We start from the raw sequence: 17,893 nt of genomic DNA, 5'->3' as shown, positions 1-17,893 counted from the left end.
AAGATAGCCTTGGCCTGCTGGCTCCCACAAGCCTGGAAGAAGTCAGCAGAAATCATGTCTGGGAGATGATACCCTGAGCCTTGCCTGACTTAAAAAATTTAAACCTAAGGTAATGAGGCACATGGGCAGGCTGGGCATCTGAAACATATTTTGAAACACAGACATTTGAAAACACAGAACGTCTGATTGGGAAGAACCCCAGCTGCCCTACCTTCCGGACGTGGGGCCCCACATGAAACATTGCTCAGTGCCTCCGAGGCCCTGGTCCCCTGGCAGTAGAGGTGAATTAGGGACAGTGGACAGTGACACATGGTAGTATCTGATAAAACGGAAAAATAAGAAGCAGAGGCCTCTTGAGACCCTCAAGTGTCACAGCCCGCAGATTCGAGAAGGGTGACCACGAAAGGGAGCCCAGCCTGAGGTGTTGGCCGTGAAGAGAGGACCTGGGCTGGTCTGGTCAGTGAGCCTACTACTCCTCCTGTTCTAACATGACTGTCCACAGAACTCCAGGCTTTCCAGTTATTCCCCTAATCTCCCTTTTCTGCCCCAGAATCCCACTCCCTCATGCCCCAGCCCATCTGGGTTTGTCTGATGTGTTTTTTCACCATGAGCCTGGGTTGTGTGGTCTTGGGAGGACCTTGGAGGTGAGCCCTCCTCATGACATTATACCTGAGAACACAGACTTAATCCAGGTGAGACTGACTTGGACCTCTTGGTTAAGGTGGGGTCTGCCAGATGTCTGTCCCCCTGCTGAGTGACACTTTTCCAGACTCTTCTCCTTGGAACCAGCCCACCTTTGGGGGTCGGGGGAGTTAAGCTCTCTTCCTGGAGGGGGAGAATACATGACTGGGTATTCTTACACAGGAACTGTGGCCTCTTCTCCCCAACTAATTTACTTTTTCTGTCATTTATTCAGATCAGTATGACCTTGGGGTGCTTTGTGGCTCAGTTGGTTAAACGTCCGACTTCAGCTCAGGTCATGATCTCAGAGTTCGTGGGTTCGGGCCCCACGTCAGGCTCTGTGCTGACAGCTCACAGCCTGGAGCCTGCTTCCAATTCCGCGTCTCCCTCTCTCTGCCCCTCCCCCACTCATGCTCTGTCTCTCTCTCCCCCTCTCTCTCAAAAATGAATAAACATTTAAAAATATATATATCAGTATGACCTTGTAGATGACCACTTCATGCTCTGGGTTAAAACAAGATGATCTGTTACTCATTGGCTGCTTTGATCTTCTAATGCTGGCCACAGGCCAAGATGTCTTGCACCCACTGGAGGTGGAGGGGCAGGTTTGGCAGGAGGGTGGTGGGGGTGGAGGGCAGTGGGGGGATCAACATGACGCAGATGACAAGGGGTGGTCCAAAGTAGCTGCAGGAGTTGGACTAAGTGTGCTCAAGGGACAGATGTTGACGTGTGCCTGTGGGCCCCAAGCCTGATTCTGTAGATACAGAGGTGAGGCAGGGTGGTGCAGGGCAGGGTGCAAGCTCCTGTCTGAGGCCCAGCTCTGCTTCTCATCATCCTGGTCCTTGCTGCTCCCATGTCTTCCCTCCACCCCACTTGCTCACTGTGCTCCTCTGGCTCGTGTGACCCCAGCTTTCCACAGGGCCCTCTGGGTTGCCCGGTGGCTGGGCAGTGGGCACCAAAGGGAATTCACTCCTTTGTTCCCAGTAAGAGGAACCCAGACAAGGAGGAAAGGTGCCACTGGGCAGGGCCAGGGCCTGGCCAGTCTGGGAGCTTGTGAGTGGGGGCTTGAAGGTTCTAGAATCCTCTTGTCCTGATCCTTGAAGGGATGGTCCTGGAAAGGGGAGCCTTAAGGACTGCCCTGCTCTGGTCCAATATACACTACCCCTCTGGGGTTCCTTTGAGTCTGATTAACTGTGTGCCTGCCAAGTACACACTCTGGGGAAAACGGCACCACAGTGGTGGGGGGCGGGGAGTGTGGGCAGAGGACCCCCAGGGGTGCTGGTGAGCGGGGCTCTGTGGTGGGAGAGGTGCAGGGCAGGGTAAGTCCTGGGGTCTGGGAAGGAGCACCCCTTGTAGCCAGAGCAGTAAAAAGCGGGGCTCCCCCAAGGCTGGAGCCAGCTCAGGCTGATCGGGGAAATAAAGGCAGGCGAGCGCATGCGGGCCATGGAAGGTTCTGCTAGTGGGAGAGCACAAAACACCCCCATCCCACAACATCCCTGTTGGACCCCAGCCAGGATGATCCCCCAAATCCCTCCCCCAGTGCCTCTCCTCAGTGTTTGAGCCCCTAAGATGCCATTTGGGAGCTCCGAACACCTGCGTGGTAGCCTGTCATATCTCACAGTGATGACGAGCACCCTCTGGGAACACAACCCAGACAGCCACCCACAAGAGAGCAAGTTCTCGCAGGTGGCAGGGTCACACAGCCAGTCCACATGGGCCGGCTGCTGCCACACGCAACTGACAGGCACAAATCTCAGACAAAGCAGTGGAGAAAGAGAAGCCAACACAAAAGACTGTGCACCAAGTGAGTCTAAGTCACATCCAAGCACAGTGACACAAAGTGGCCTTCTGTACAAGTGGAATGTTATTCAGCTTTTACAAAAAATTTTTTAAATGTTTATTTAATTTTGAGAGACAGAACACGTGTAGGGGAGGGGCAGAGAGAGGAGACACAGAATCCGAAGGAGGCTCCAGGCTCTGAGCTGTCAGCATTAGAGCCCGACATGGAGCTCGAACCCACGAACTACAAGATCATGACCTGAGCTGAAGTCGGCTGCTTAACCGACTGAGCCACCCAGGTGACCTGAACATTATTCAGCTTTAAAGAGCAACGAAATTCTGACACAGGCTACGGGATGGAGGAACCTCAAGGACATCACGCTAAGTGAAATAAACGAGTCACAAAAGGACAAAGATTTAAATCCACTTCTGTGAGGTCTCTAGAGTCCCTAAATTCATAGAGGCAGAAAGTACAATGGTGGGTGCCAGGGGCCGAGGGAGGGGAATGGGGGGTTCGTGTTTAATGGGGACAGAGTTTCAGTTTGGGAAGATGGAAAAGTTCTGGAGCTGGTTGGTCATGGCTGCACGGCAATGAGGACACACTTCATGTAAGTGAACTATATGCAAAGCAAAGGTAGGGGCAGTATATTTTAAGTTGTATACATTTCATCACAATTTAAAAAAATCAGGGGCACCTGGGTGGCTCAGTCGGTTGAGCGTCTGACTTCAGCTCAGGTCATGATCTCACGCACCGTGAGTTCGAGCCCCGCGTCGGGCTCTGTGCTGACAGCTCAGAGCCTGGAGCCTGCTTCAGATTCTGTGTCTCCCCCTCTCTCTGCCCCTCCCCTGCTCATGCTCGGTCTCTCTCTGTCTCAAAAATAAATAAAAACATTAAAAAAATAAATAAATAAATAAATAAATAAATAAATAAAAAGTAAGTAAAATAAAATAGATCAAGCACGACAATAAAGCGTCAGCAGTGATAAAGATCAGAATGGGGTTTGCTGTGGGAGGTAGGACAGGGAAGGGCCACGGAGGAGCCAGAGTGGGGGGCTTGAAACGTTCTGCATGTTGATCAGATTTCACAGGTGAACACACATGTAAAACTTCCTTGAGCTGTGGACAGAAGCTACTCACTTTCCTGTGTGTCAGTTATACCACAAGAAAAAAATTAAACATTAAAGAAGAGAATCCCCAAACTTGGCCAGCCTCTCCCAGACCACCTGACCCTGAACCTGGGCACTGTGTTCTTTTAAATTTTTTTTTTAACATTTATTTATTTTTGAGACAGAGAGAGACAGAGCATGAACGGGGAAGGGTCAGAGAGAGGGAGACACAGAATCTGAAACAGGCTCCAGGCTCTGAGCTGTCAGCACAGAGAACGACGCGGGGCTCGAACTCACAGACCGCGAGATCATGACCTGAGCCGAAGTCGGCCGCTTAACCGACTGAGCCACCCAGGTGCCCCTGGGTACTGTGTTCTTAACTCCGAGGGGACTCTGATGGCAGCAGAGGGGTGATCTGCATTGCTCACTGATGCTCACCTTTCCCCTCACCTGTGGAGAACGCCTGCTGATGATTTTGGCAATGACTAAAAGTCCGAGGAGATGCCTAAGCTCCTAGAAGGAAGGCCACATGTACAAGGGATGTCTGTCCCCCTTCTGGAGACAGCACACTGGGCAGCCACCCACTCTGTCTCTGTCACCTGGGAGAAAGGCGGGGCTGACCCTCCCTTGACTCCAGGGTGACCCTCAGTTTGGAGCACCAGACCCAAAGACTGGGATTTCTGAGGGAACCACTGGGCCGGAGAATTCCTCTTTCTCTCAGGAGGGGAAACAGGTAGGCCCCAAGGGCAGCTGACAGAGGCAAGGCCAGGGAGGGAGGTGGACATATGTCTTCATGACTTGGGATGCCCTGGGGCCCAATGGTTCTAGCAGAACTTGGGAGCTGACGAAGAACCTGGCCGGTGCTAGGAGCACTTAGACTTTTTCACCCTGGAGCCCACAAAGCTCCCTTTCTAGTTCAGCCAGTTTGGGATGGGTCTCTGTCCCTTGCACAGCCTTCCAGAGCCCTGATCTGTGTATTTCCCTTATACTCTTCCGGGCCCGTGCTGCATTTCCAACCATGGACAATGGCATCCTGCGGCCCCGGTGCGCCCAGCCTCCGTATGTTCTCTGGGCGTACCTCTAACAGGTACCCACGGCCTGGGATTCAGGTGCCAGAGTCTCTGCTAAAAGTGGAGTGAGATGGGGCTCACCCCCCACATGCCATGGGCAGGCAGCATTCACAGACCAGCCCCAATCAACAAAAATTCATTTTTTTGTACCATGTTTCTGTTCCACTCATCAAAAAACAAAGCAAAGCAGGGTTGGGAGGCAATTCAGCAATATAACATACTGAACAGCACTGTCTAGGAAATGTGAACCAGGTGATTTGGGATCTTAGGTAGCCCAGGCTATGAGCCCCACGCAGCAGCCTCTCCACGTGTGCGTCCGTCCTAATACACGCACCTGCACACACACATTTGTGCCCGATTCCCTCAGAAGCTCCCTGACCAAGGCCACCATTCATGTTCATGAGCGCTTGTGTGCGCCACCCCATGGGGCCAAGGAAATGTTTACATAAAGCGGGGGGGGGGTGGTTCTCGGCTGATGGAGTTTACAAGCAGTCGTGGACAGATCCTGTAATCTCTCAGTAAACGGAAGCCAATTAACATCCTATCTGCCTGTTGATAAAGGCTGTTTTCTTTTCCAGTTAATGGGCATTAACTTCTGCCTAAGAGAGCGGTAGCATCTTACATAATGGCTGTTCCCTGTTAACCCAGACCCCACCAGCTGCTGCCCATCTCTCCCTGCTGCATTCCCTTCTATTCGTGCCTTTCAGACAAACTGGTCACCACAACCTTGTGTTGCAGTCTCTATGGGTCAGACACTCAGGCATCTAAGTCCTAAAAGATACAGAACATCCTATTGTCAATCACTGTCCTCGGCCCTTGCAGGAAAGTGTTGCCAACACCTGTCACCAACTGCACCGTAGTGATCTACAACAAACCGAGGCACGCGGTGGTACTCAGGTCCCTCTAATAAGAGGGTGCACTTGTGTAAAGCCCTCACCCCAAAAGTCTTGTTTTCTCACTCGCCATGTGGAGCCTAGCACAGTGCTTGTATCCACTCAGTTATTTGCCGGATAAGACAATTAACTTTCAGGACACACCAAGTTCTGCTTTGGCTGCACTCTCCCCACCCCATGCCTAGCAAACTCCTCTGCACCCTTCAAAGCCCTCCCTAAATGTCCCAGCCTCGCCTCCCAAAAGTTAGCTGCTCTGCCCTACATTGAGCACCCCGTGGTTCCCTGCTGCACCAGGAGGGGTCACTTTCCATTAGCTTCCTCTGCTAGGCTTGGGGTGGGGGGTGTCTGTGGAAGGCAATGGCCTGGGCTGCACTCAGTGTCCATGCTTAGCAAGAAGTCAGAAGCATATACCTACACACAGGTGGTTTTTCTGTCCATCTTCCTGCCCTTCAGACATCCTTCATGTGGCAGCAGAGATGTACCTTTTCTATCACTGTCCGCCTCATTCCCTAAGTAGGAACGTGTACAGGCTCCCAGTTACACCATGCTGGTGTTTTGGGAAGATGGGGTCCAGCGTGTGACCTTGGACGTGTTACTAAACCTCCTCAGGGCTCAGTTTCCATCCATCACCATCTTTCCAGGGTCCTGCTGCTCAAGTGGGTCATGGGTACTGGTTAAGTATTGGTAAGTATCATTCTGCCTAATAAGGAGTCAGATGGACCTGGGATGGAGCCCATCACAGGCCCTACTAAGGGCCCTACTGAGCAGGCCTCACCAGTTCCTAGATCTCACCATTCAGCCTGCATTCCCCATGCCAGGGTCTCTAAAAGAGTTGAGCATTGGTCCCTGGTCTCCAGCGCCGCTCCCCGCTTTTTCCAGGTTCATCTCCCCAAAGAGTTAAACAGAAGTTGGAAAGTGGCGCCCCCACTGCCCACCAGGTGACAATGGTTTAGGAAGCACGTGCTCCCCGTCCAAACACTCTACCACGCCGGTGCCGCTGTCCGGCACAACAGGTGGGGCAGTCTGTGACTCTCACTTTCAGGGCTGGCCGACACTTGGCTCTGACCGGTGTGCTCCAGGCCAGAGGGGCTGTTCACAGCCCCCAAACCTGTCCCTTCTTCAAGGCCTGGCTCTTATACATCGCCTTGCCAGCCCAAGGCTAGACTAGCCACTGGCTAAGGCCTGGCCAGTAAGGGGTCCTGTCTCCCCTTTGTGCTGTAAGCCAAGCTCCCTCCCCTTTTCTGGCTGCGGGGACCTGCCCACCACCACAGGGGAGAGGCAGGGTCTAGCATCTTCCTCCAGCTCTGAGCTGCTACACCAGGTGTTTCCAGGAACACCTGTCCCAGAATCTCCAGGACACTTGTGCAGGATTCCTGAGCTCCTCCTCAGGCATATTAAGTCACAGCTGCCACAGTGAGGTCTGGGAGCCTACCCCTTAGACAGGGCCGGGACAAATACCGCAGCCTGGGTGGGGCTTGGGTCTGCGTGGCTAATTAAGACTTAACTGAAACATACATACTCGCTTTTTCAACTCATCCCATGGCAAAGGCATGCGACCTGCGGACAGAACAGCAGTGATGTCTTTTGGGAGCCCTTCACTGGCACATTTGATCAGGGAAGGCTTGCAACGACTTACAAGGTGGCCTCATCTCACGGCTGGGAAAGCACAGGCTGCTAGAGGCTCTCAGCTAAGGTAGGCTGGTGATGCCTTGCCTGAAGTGGCCTCAAGGTTAAGTCCCCTCTTGTGCCTGTCACCGGCTCCATGGACCAGGTCCCTCAATCCTCTCTCAAATTCCATGCCTTGGGTCCCACAACATCCAGGCTCACTTGTTCCCTTTGCTTACAACGCTTCGCCATCTGGCTGACTCCTTGCTGGCTTTCAGATCTCCGAGAACCTTCCCCTCCCTGAGTTAGCACCTCAATCCTCTGCTAGAATTGATCAACTACAGAGCCCCAACCACTTGGGGATCCACATCTGTGTCCCCTACCCTTCAGAGCCCCAGTATTTCTGCTTCCTCTGCACCTGTTCCTGTCCCCGGTGCATAGATTTTTACAGACTGGAAAACAATGGGGGTGGTCAGGCTTCAAGTCTGTTCCATTCCTGGAGGTAGGCTGCCTGTGGTGTTTCAGTACAGCTTACAGACATCAGTGTCTAGCAGCGGCAGAAAGCATGCATGCCACGGGTGACTGCTTAAAGGACAGGGGTCTGGATTTGGGCTGACCTAGGCTCATCTTGGCTTCCCTTCTGTTCTCCCTGCAGGTGGGGCAAAGGCCCCTAAGTCTTGATGACCCTTCTATAAACTGGGATGATCTAGGACCAAGCTCACAGTCCTGTAAGCATGCGCCAAGGGCTGGCAAATACATGCTTACTTGCCCAGGTCCTTGCTAGCTCTGGGCAGATGCCTCCACCTTCCAGTAGGGAGGCAGGTGAGTGAGGGGCCGTGTGCTCCAACCCTACCAGCCCCCTTCTGCCTGAAGCAGTAGACACCACTAGACAAGCATTTCTTTGCATAACATCCTGCCAGAAATTCTGGTTTTGCAGCTACAGGGATTAAATGGTGTCCCCTAAAGTTCATGTCCCACCAGAACCTCAGAAGGTGACCCTATTTGGAAATAGGGTCTCTGCAGGTGAAATTAGTTAAGGACACTGAGATGAGATCGTACTGAATTTATGGTGGGTCCTAAATCCAATGATGGGTGTCCTTGTAAGAAGATACACACACACGCGCGCGCACACACACACACACACACACACACACACACACACACAGGGGGTGCCTGGGTGGCTCAATCAGTTGAGCACCTGACTTTGGCTCAGGTCATGATCTCGCAGTCCGTGAGTTCGAGCCCCGCGTCAGGCTCTGTGCTGACAGCTAAGAGCCTGGAGCCTGCTTCAGATTCTGTGTCTCCTTCTCTCTCTGTCCCTCCTCCACTCCCGCTCTCTCTCTCCCCCCTCTAAAAATAAATAAACATTAAAAAAAAAAAAAGAAGAAGACACACACGCAGGGAAGAAGGCTGCGTGGAGATGGAGGCAGAGATTGGGATGATGTGGCTCCAAGCCAAAACCCCAAAGATTGTCAACAACTACCACAGCCAGGAGAGAGGCTGGTAAGATTCTCCCTTAGATCCCTCAGTAGAAACCGACCTGCTGTCTCAGTCTGTTTGGGCTGGTAACAGAAGACCATAAACTGGGTGGCTTATGGACAACAGAAATGTATTTCTCACAGTTCTGGAGGCTAGAAAGTCCAAGAATCAAGGTGCCAGCAGACTGTCTGGTGACAGCACTTTTCCGGGTTCACAGACAGCTAATGTATTGCTGTGCCTCATAAAACAGAAGGGGCAGGGCCTCTTTTATAAGGGCATTAATCCCATTCATGAGGCCTCCACCCTCATGACCTACTCACCTCCTTAAGGCCCCACCTCCTAATGCCATCACGTTGTGGATTAGGTTTCAAAATATGAATTTTAGGGTGCCTGGGTGGCAAAGTTGGTTAAGCGTCCGACTTCGGCTCAGGTCATGATCCTGCAGCTCATGAATTCTAGCCCCGCATCAGGTTCTGTGCTGACAGCTCAGAGCCTGGAGCCTGCCTTGGATTCTGTGTCTCCCTCTCTCTGCCGTTCCCCAACTCGCGCTCAAAAATAAATAAACATTAAAAAAGAGTCAAAATATGAATTTTAGGGAGACAGAAGCATTCCATCTACAGCATCTGCCAACACCTTGATTTTGGCCTTCTGCTCTCCACAGCTATGACAGAATAACTTTCTCTTGTCTTAAGCCACCCAGCTTGTGGTAATTTGTCACAGCAGGCCCAGGACACTAACAAGACAGGAGTCTTCTAAGATCAAAGCTCCTGGTACTGGCTGGTGACCTGCCCATGAACCTGAGGTCACTGCTTCCCTCCGTGGACCTCTCAGGTCATCCTATTGACACAGCTTTGATAGAAAACTTGGCTCCTGCTGATCTTTGTTAAGACCCTAGAATCCAAGCATTCAGCTGCAGCAAAAGGTACTCAGTGAAGAAAACACACGTTGACAAGCATATTTTAAAAATAGTGCAGTGATGAAGGAAGGGCCGCCGGAGGCAATGTTCTACTTCTTCAACTGAGTGTCCGCTTCGTTATCCTTTATACTTTCTTTTCATGTGCACATCATATACTTTTTATTAAGTGTTTCACAATAAAAATAAAGAATATATGTGTTTTTAAAAAGAGCTGGTTTGCAAAACCTAACCAAGCTGAAAGTTCTGACCATTTCAGTATTCCTGTATTGTCTAATTGCCAAAACAGAAGCACAAAAAAACAGGATGACAGGTGTGAAAAGGCCTGGCCTCAGTCAAAAGGTGCTCTCCACCTGGCACCAAGAGTGGGCAACAGCCGACGACTCGAGAGAATCTCAAGACAGCTTCCCCAAAAGATTTACATCTGACTTATCTCAATTTCATCTGACACCCAAGTGATTTTGCCGGATCCAAGTGGGAAAAAAACATTTACACCTCTTAAAAAAACTTTTAGACATCTTAAGACCTCCCCTCCCAGGACTGTGGCCAATACCCATGTCTCTGTCTTGCAGGGACCCCCCCCGCCCCCCCCACACACCCAAGGTTTCCTCCAGAGCTCCACAGAGAAGGGATTCAAATAGTTCTTGGACTGAACGTTAGTCTAACTGTGGAAGAGAAACAGAAGTATAATGTTTAATCACCACCACCCGGGCTAGAACGCCAAAGAGACGGATAGAAAGCACAGAAGTGGTGTTCAAAAGGATCTCGTAGGCTGTGCTTTACCTATCAGACTGGAGAGACCAAAACACTTGGTAATATCTATTCTGGATGCTGGGAGAGAAAACAAGAATTCCACCTTCACAGCCGAGAGACAACTGATGGCAGCACAGCCTCTCTGGAGGAACATTAACCATTTAAATGGACATGCCCTTTGGCATGGGAGTTCCAGGAAGCCAGGGAGGTTTCGAAGGGTCTGTGCTGGAGCCCCACACACATTCATTCCATATTTGCTCATGCATGGTTCCATCTATTCACTGAAGCTCAGTTTGCAAGAGAAGCTACGAGTGACAACCTGAACAGTCATCAGCGAGGGACTGGCTATTACACTGGCACACCCATTTGATAAAAAGCTCATGCAAATGTATCAGGGGTTTAGAAGAGGTGGGGGATATACATCTTTCCCCCACGCCATAGCCTATCTCTGGAAGGAAACAGGGCAATTAACAATGGATGCCTCTAGAAGGGCAGAGTGCAGATAAGGGGAGACGTGCTTAATTTTCACTGGATGCCCTTTTGGACTTTTTGTTGTTGTTGTTTTTTACCACGTACATCAATTACCTTGTCAAATTTTATAGATTTGCGTATGTACATATAAGAAATGTGTATACATCTGTATTTATAAAATGTGTGTCTATGCATATGTGAGTGTGATGTACATACATGCATATATCTACTTATAAGCATATACATACACATACATAAACACACACGTTTTAAATGACTCCTTTTGAATTTGGACAGAAAACCCCAATGGCTTCAGTTTGTCCAGGAGAAGCTGAAGGTGACCCTCCAGAATATTCTGGCACCATCTTTGCAGGGAGAGACCGAAGAGGGGTAAGAGGCACTATGCAAACCTTACAGGAAACCACACCACACTACTACTTTTCAACAACAAAGCCACCCGCTCCTTCTACGCTGCACACTTGCAAATTACACTCCAGGGAACTTGAAAAGTTCCAGAAAAATCATTAATCCCAGCACCACACCAGGCTCCAGTTTTACAGTTTGGCTCTAAGTGGCTGTAACATTAGCTTGCCTCACTCTGAAGAGTGTTTCCTTACTCTCCAGGTTTATCAGCTTTAAGGGCCCAAGGAGGTCTTGAGGGTCAGTGAGGGGCCTCAGTCTGCAAGAGCTGGAGCCAGAGGCGGGAGGCCAGCAGCTCCCTCCCAGGTGACCTAGCCTCTGGTGGCACCCCAGGTGTTGAAGTCCCACTCCTGCAAGGTCCCCACCCCCACCCAGCCCCAGGACTCGGAGACACGTGCTCCAGCAACAATCAGGGGCCACCCCTTCCAGCTCAGTCTTTCTGGACTCATGACTCCTGAGGAACAGTTGCAGGGAAGGTAGGGGTCCCTTCCCCTGCCAATCCCTCAGAGATAAGCACAATGGATGGGCAAAAACAGGGAAGGTCTACAGAGAAGAGTCAGCAATGCTCAGGGAGGGATGGGCTCTGCCTCCCCAACTGAAGTCCCTTTAGGTTTGTTGTTGGTAAAATGGAGATAATTGTAATTTCATCTGGCCAAAGGGATTATTCTAAGCCTAGAAGTTACTTTATAGACTCTCATAAATGAAAATATAACATCTGGGTGGGCTTTTCTTTTGGGTGGGGGAGGGTAGAGGACCTAGGGTGGGGGAAGGGTTCAAGGATTACAGAGAGGGGCACAAACATGGGTGCACCTGTAAGAAGGTACGGGTGGGCACACAGACTGAGGGTGTGTGATGGAGAGAGGAACCGTAAAGGCACAGGGCAGACGCAGGGGTAGGGGGAGAGTACCTGAGGACCCTGACCTGAGTTGCTGAAGGGAGGGGGCAAGTGAGAAGGGCACCGACCTGGATGTGAGCAAAGTCAGTGAGGGGATATGACCCGGACCAGGTGTGAGTGCGGGGCCAGAGTTTAGCATCACAGGCTCAGGCATGGGTATAGTAGGGGATGTAGGCCCTGTTGCAGAGGTGGGGGTGCATGGATCTGGGTGTGGAGATGTCACCAAGAGGGACGATCTTCGGTGATGTGGGGGTGTGCAATGTCAGGTGTGTGTGAGAGAATATCAGTGGGGGTACAGACTCAGATGTCTGTGGGTGTGAAGCCTCAACTGTGCAGAGCTCCTGGGGGCATGGCTCTAGAGGTGTGGGGAATGTCAGAGAAGTGGGCAGTATCAGGTGTATGGGGGGGGGGGGTTGTCAACAAGAAGGGACGTGGTGGCAGGTGTGCGCGGACTGACCGTGAAGGTTCAGATTCGGCTGGGAGGGTCCCCAGGGAGCACCAGATGCGGGGTGCAGGGATGGGGGGGTTTAACCTCTCCCTGCCCCTTTGACGCTGCTGTCACGCCCTGCCTCTTTCGCCCCCGCCCCAGGACACTTGACAGGACCGTGCCTCGCCCTCGCTCGGCCCAAGGGAGCGGACCCTCCGACGCTTGCGCCACCCCGCGCCCCCTGCTCCCCCTCACCGTCTGGGACGCGTCGCCTTCACCACCGCCGCCGCCGCCGCCACCGCCTCCGGCCACCACGGCCCCGCCTCGCGCACCCTCAGCGCGCGCCGCGGGAGGGGTCCACGCCACGCTCCGATTGGCTGCGCGTTGGCCAATCAGCGTTTGGAAAGACAGGGATTGGTTAGCCCGAAACAGACAGGCAGCCCCTAGGGCCAATCACTGAGGGGCAAAGGCGGGCTATTGGGTGAGGTTTTTGGTCCCAGAGGTGGTCCCTCAGGGTGCGAGGTGCTGGGAGGTGAGGGCCTGGAGGTAGGCGAAGATTGGAACTCTGGCGGAAGACGAGCAGCCCTGACGACCAATCCCTGGGGGCAAGAGAAGTGGCTGGCGCGGCTGGCTCGAGAAGAACGGAGGGCGTAGCCTGGAGGGCGATGAGGATTGGCTACAAAGCCGAAGACAGGCAGGCCCAAAGGCCGGTCGCAGGGACAGTGGGCGGTGCACCTCCGAGCCGGCTGGCGTGTGCAAGGTGCAGAGTTTGGCCCGGAGGGCGGCTGCCGTAGATGGCCTCGGACGCCCCATGCAGGGTCCCCTGAGGCTACGTCAAAGAGGTTGTCCTTCTGACCACACAGCACAGAAGCAAGACCTCCAACTCTGGCTGTGAACATGAGCCATCGCGGCTGAAAGATTCCTGGGATAATTCTCCATTCTTTCACTCTCCATTATTTCTCTGCTAAAGACACGGAGGGCAGACTCTCTGAGGTCACTCAGGCTTGTCCTCTGCAGCTCCAGGTTGTTGTGAAGATGTGGAAACAGGTGGAATCCTACCTACGAGCTTTGTGGTTTTCTGGAAGTGTTTGACTTCTCTGAGTTCATGATATCCCCATTAGGCCTTCTCCCGGATAAGCCTTTTGTGAATTAACTGAAAACTAATCCTGATCCTAGGAGGTCAAAGCCACCATTGGCGGAGAGGTCAAGCTCCATGCCCACGGCGCTTCAAGTGGCTAAATCTGGGGGTGAATTTAGAGCAACCTGCTCTTTGCAAGTGGGGTAAGGCAGTATCAGAGAAGAACCACCAGAGGCCTGAGCGGTCTGGGTCGAATCCGTGTCCAGCTACACGCCCACCACACAACCTTGGTCAAGGTGCTTGTGGATCTGTTTCCTCAGGGGACGATGATTGCTACACCTTAATCTTTCCTTTTTTGGGTGGCTTCCCTGTGAGAACTTCTATCCCAGCCTTTGTCTTATTCTGGTGAAAGCATTTGACCCTCAGCAGGTCTGTCTGGCCTATGGGCCTCAGCTTCTCTGTGAGGTGCGGTTCATGGGATTCTCTGCAGATAGACGCCAGCAGTTAGAGAAGACACCTGCCATCCAGTGCTCCATTGGGTCACTGGCACTTCGCCCAAGCCCACCCAGTTTCCTGACTCACTAAGTGCACTCCCTTAATCTCCAGGGCCAGGGTGGAGAGGGTTATAAATGTTCCCAGATACTGGCTCTTATTTCCTCGAGGTGCAGGGTATAGTTGGTGGAGATCAAGTTCATAACCAAAGAATCCTGGGAGGGAGCAAACCTGAGGATGGCCTTAATAAGGGTTCACATTTCAGGGCTGTGCAAGCCCCCTGCTAGGTGCTTAATCCACAACAGCACAAAGGCCTCCTAGTATGGAGGAGGGGGAAAACATCAAGGCTCACACTGTGGATGTCACTAGCCTGAGGCCACCATCTGATTCATGATATTCCCACCTGGGCCTCTCTCCATACCTCCCAGCTGTGGTTTGCTTTCCAGCAACTTCCAGACCCTGGTCTCCATTCTGCTCTCTGGATAAGAGGAGGGCTCTGAGGTCTGCTGAACACCTAATGGGTATCAGGTCCTTACTGGGCTGGGTGCTTCCCTAACACCATCTCGTGACCTGATTTCCAGATGGTTGGGGGCGGGGGGCAAGGAGGGAGACAGCACCCACTTTGCAGATGAGAAAACTGATCCTCACATTACAGGTATTCCTTGCTGGAAGGGCCTGAGGCTGGGTTTGAGTCCCTGCTCTTTTTTACTTGCTGGCTACCAGACCTTCAGCAAGTGACTCAAACTCTCTGCCTCAGTTTCTCCAACTACCTCCCAGGGTTAATGGCAGCACTAACAAAATGAATGGAAGTGAAACACTGACAGCTTTATTGGTCCACAGCCAGGACTTGCTGAGTGTTGGTGATGGATAAACTGTTCTCGGGGCCTGTTCCCTTTCTGTAAATAGCGCTTCATGGAATGTGGACATAGACCAACTATGGGTGGGGTTTACCACCCAAAGAGGGAGATATTTATGCTACAAGAGTCCCTGCTCACAGCACCTACCTGTCAGGCCCTGGGAGGAAGGCAGCGAGCTCCTGGAAGGTCCCACGGTACCCCTAGGTACAGTGCCAACTGAGACAAGGGTCAGGCAGCAGCCCAGCACTAGGCTGCCTCTCCAGAGGGTGCCAAAGGCAATGCCTGGGTTCTGGCTTCTGTCTGCTTGTCAGCATGCTGGCGCCGGTCAACCTCCCTTCTGCCTTCCAACAATGGCCAGTAATGCCCCTTGGCATTAGCAACTGACACCCCCACTATGGGCACTTCAGCTGTGCCTGGCCAGGGTGCCTGGGATCCTAACTCTTCCGTGTCAGCCTGGCTGGCTCTGGGCAGGACACTGTCTCTCTGCCCCCCAGTCTCCTCTGCCTCGCGGGGATCCCAGGAATCATCTGACACGATGGCTGTGAGCCAGGCCTGGGCATAGTGACAGGGCTTAATCAACCGAGGCCAGAGAGCCATTTGCCCAAGGTCAGGTTAGCAACGCCGGCAAGAGGAGGAGTGTGGAGGCAGGCCAAGCTGGGTTCTCATCCCACTGTGGCCCCTCAAATGCCAAGGAGCCTATTTCTCATCTGGAAAATGGGGTTCATAGGCCTTGCCCCTCAAAGATGTGTTTATAACCCAGGACCCTGGGTCCTCCTCTGGCTGGAGGGACACCTGCTGAATGTAGCAGTGTTGACAGTGAAACCCAACTGGTTTCAAGGCAGTTTCACTCAGCCTCCCAGAGGCTCAGAGAGGCTGGGCCACAGCTCAGCTATACTGAGCACACAGCAGTAGGGTCATTGCCTGAGTATACTGGCCCCTCCTTTGCAGTAGTTTCCTCCTCAGCCCTGGTTTCAATGTCAGTCAACAAGGATGGCAAGCACTCCTTAGAGAGGGGCTGTGTGCCTTGCTGGGAGCTGTGGCCCTGTGTAGCAACACACTTAACCCATTTTCAGGAGAGGACGTTGAGGTTCACCTCAGGTGGCAGAGCAGAGCCTGGAACCCAACCTCAGTGATATGCCTACCCACCCTGGGTCCAAACAGACCCTGAGCCACACCCACTGACAAAACCCATTTTCTCAGACTAAGGTGTGAAGGACTGATAAGCTAGAGCCATGCCTCCCCACAGAAGCCTGCAGCTGGAGGAAGGCTGGCCAGGAGCCCAGGGGAGAACACTGGAGCTGTGGGGGCAGAGGCCTTCCCTCCAAATCACCCCCTTATTACTTAGGTGTATATTCAAAAACATTTACAGGAAGTTGGAGAAGAGAAGGAAAATAGGAGCTTGCCTACATGGAACTCATGGACAGAAGGGAGCAGACAAACAGGAAAGCACATAAGCAAGGTGACCTCAGACAAGCTTACAGCTCAGAGACAGAGCACACAAGGTGATGGGACGAGGGTGAAGGGGAACTAGCAATATCCCCATGGAGGCAACATGTGAGCTGGAACCTAGTGCCAGAAAGGAGCTGGCCATGAGGAGGGCTGGGGGAAAGGTGCTCCATGCAAGGCACAGCATGTGCAAAGGTCCAGAGGTAGGGAGGCTGATGTGGCTAGAAAGACAACTAAAAAGGAATATGGGGAAGATGAGGTTGGGAGGTGGGCAGAGCCTGGAGAACAGTTGGTTTTATGGGGATGGCAATGGGGAGCCTTGGGCAGATTGAGAGCAGAGCTGGGGCAGGAACTATAGGAATGGTGCCTCAGACTTCCCCAGAAATAGGCTGGCACCACCCACCTCCCATTAGACAGATGAGGAGGCATGAGGCTCACAGGGCCTGAAGACTGCCCCAAGGTCACATGGGTGGCCCATCCAGAAGTCAAGTCAGGACAGCAGTTCCTGGAGCAGATGCAAGATCCTTGTACGTGTTTGGTGAGTCCCGGTGGGGGAGTCAGAATGAGGCGATTGGGTCTGAGGTTCATGTCAGCCTCCCTGAGCTGGCATGGTCCTCCCAGTCGATGGTTGGGGAGAACTGGCCACATAGGGAGTTAGGACCAGGGTGATGCCACCCCTGCCCCAGCTATTTGCATCAGCCATGGAAACCAGGAGGCTTCGAGGAAAGGGCGCGAGTTAATATCAAGGACCAAATTCAGGCCCTTCTCAAGCTAGGGGAGATGAATGACAAGCGACAGGCTGAGTGTTCCAAGAGAGGCGAGGGGTTCCCAATGTGTGGTCTAGAGAGGTCAGGCACAGCGCCCGGAGCCCACCAGGGGTCTTGAAGCTACCTGACCCTGCCTGGGCTGCACAAGCTGCCAGATGACCACAACATGACCCCCAAGTAGAAAGGCAGAGGAGAGCTGGGGTTTGCTGGGCACAGCTGCCTGGGGACCCCCAGGACACCTGGGGGTTGCAGTGGGCATTTGGGGGCAGCTACAGTGATGTCCATACTACAGATGGGGAAAGTGAGGCTCAAAAAAGGCAGGCAGGCTGCCCAAGCCACCCGACGAGCAATGACCTCAAGTCCCCAGGCAGGGGAATACAGGTCAGTCCTTCTAGGGTAACTGAGGTAGTGAAGCTAAGACAGTTGGGTACCTCCCATGTGCCTAACTGCTCGAACCCCCGGAGAGGAGCCTTTATTTTCGCCCTCCCCATTTTACAGAGGATCATTCAAGGCTGAGAGTGATTATGTCACTAGCTCAAGGCCACAGAACTGAATGATACAAACTCAGAAATAGTGGCCTTGGGGCCCAGAGACCCTAAGTGTGACCCATGGCCCCAGCAGACTGCCTGAGAGTGACAGCAGATCATATATCCCAGGCTGTTCTAAAAACTCCTTTGCTTTCCTTAGTGACCCCACAGCCTCCCCAGATGTCTGCCCCTCTCCCATTCTCTTAGGCAGCTGGATGCAGCCTCCATACTCCA

At 52.7% G+C, this 17,893-nt stretch overlaps 1 protein-coding gene across 3 annotated transcripts in view; it reads right to left on the bottom strand.

Moving 5' to 3' along the window:
• Window positions 1-12,804, bottom strand: part of SLC25A42 (solute carrier family 25 member 42) — a 30,836-nt gene extending 18,032 nt beyond the window's left edge. For 2 of the 3 annotated variants that reach the window (XM_042978672.1, XM_042978675.1), the window contains exon 1: window positions 12,748-12,804. The gene's annotated coding sequence lies outside the window, so the exon portion shown is untranslated. Of the gene's footprint in view, window positions 1-669; window positions 976-12,747 lie in introns of those variants that run through there. The other variant, XM_042978673.1, reaches the window with a different exon arrangement.
• Window positions 12,805-17,893: the final 5,089 nt, after the last annotated feature.

This window comes from Panthera tigris, chromosome A2 (genome assembly GCF_018350195.1).
Source record: "Panthera tigris isolate Pti1 chromosome A2, P.tigris_Pti1_mat1.1, whole genome shotgun sequence".
In the NCBI taxonomy this organism is placed as follows: Eukaryota; Metazoa; Chordata; class Mammalia; order Carnivora; family Felidae; genus Panthera; species Panthera tigris.
This window is presented reverse-complemented; position numbering and strand designations above follow the sequence as displayed.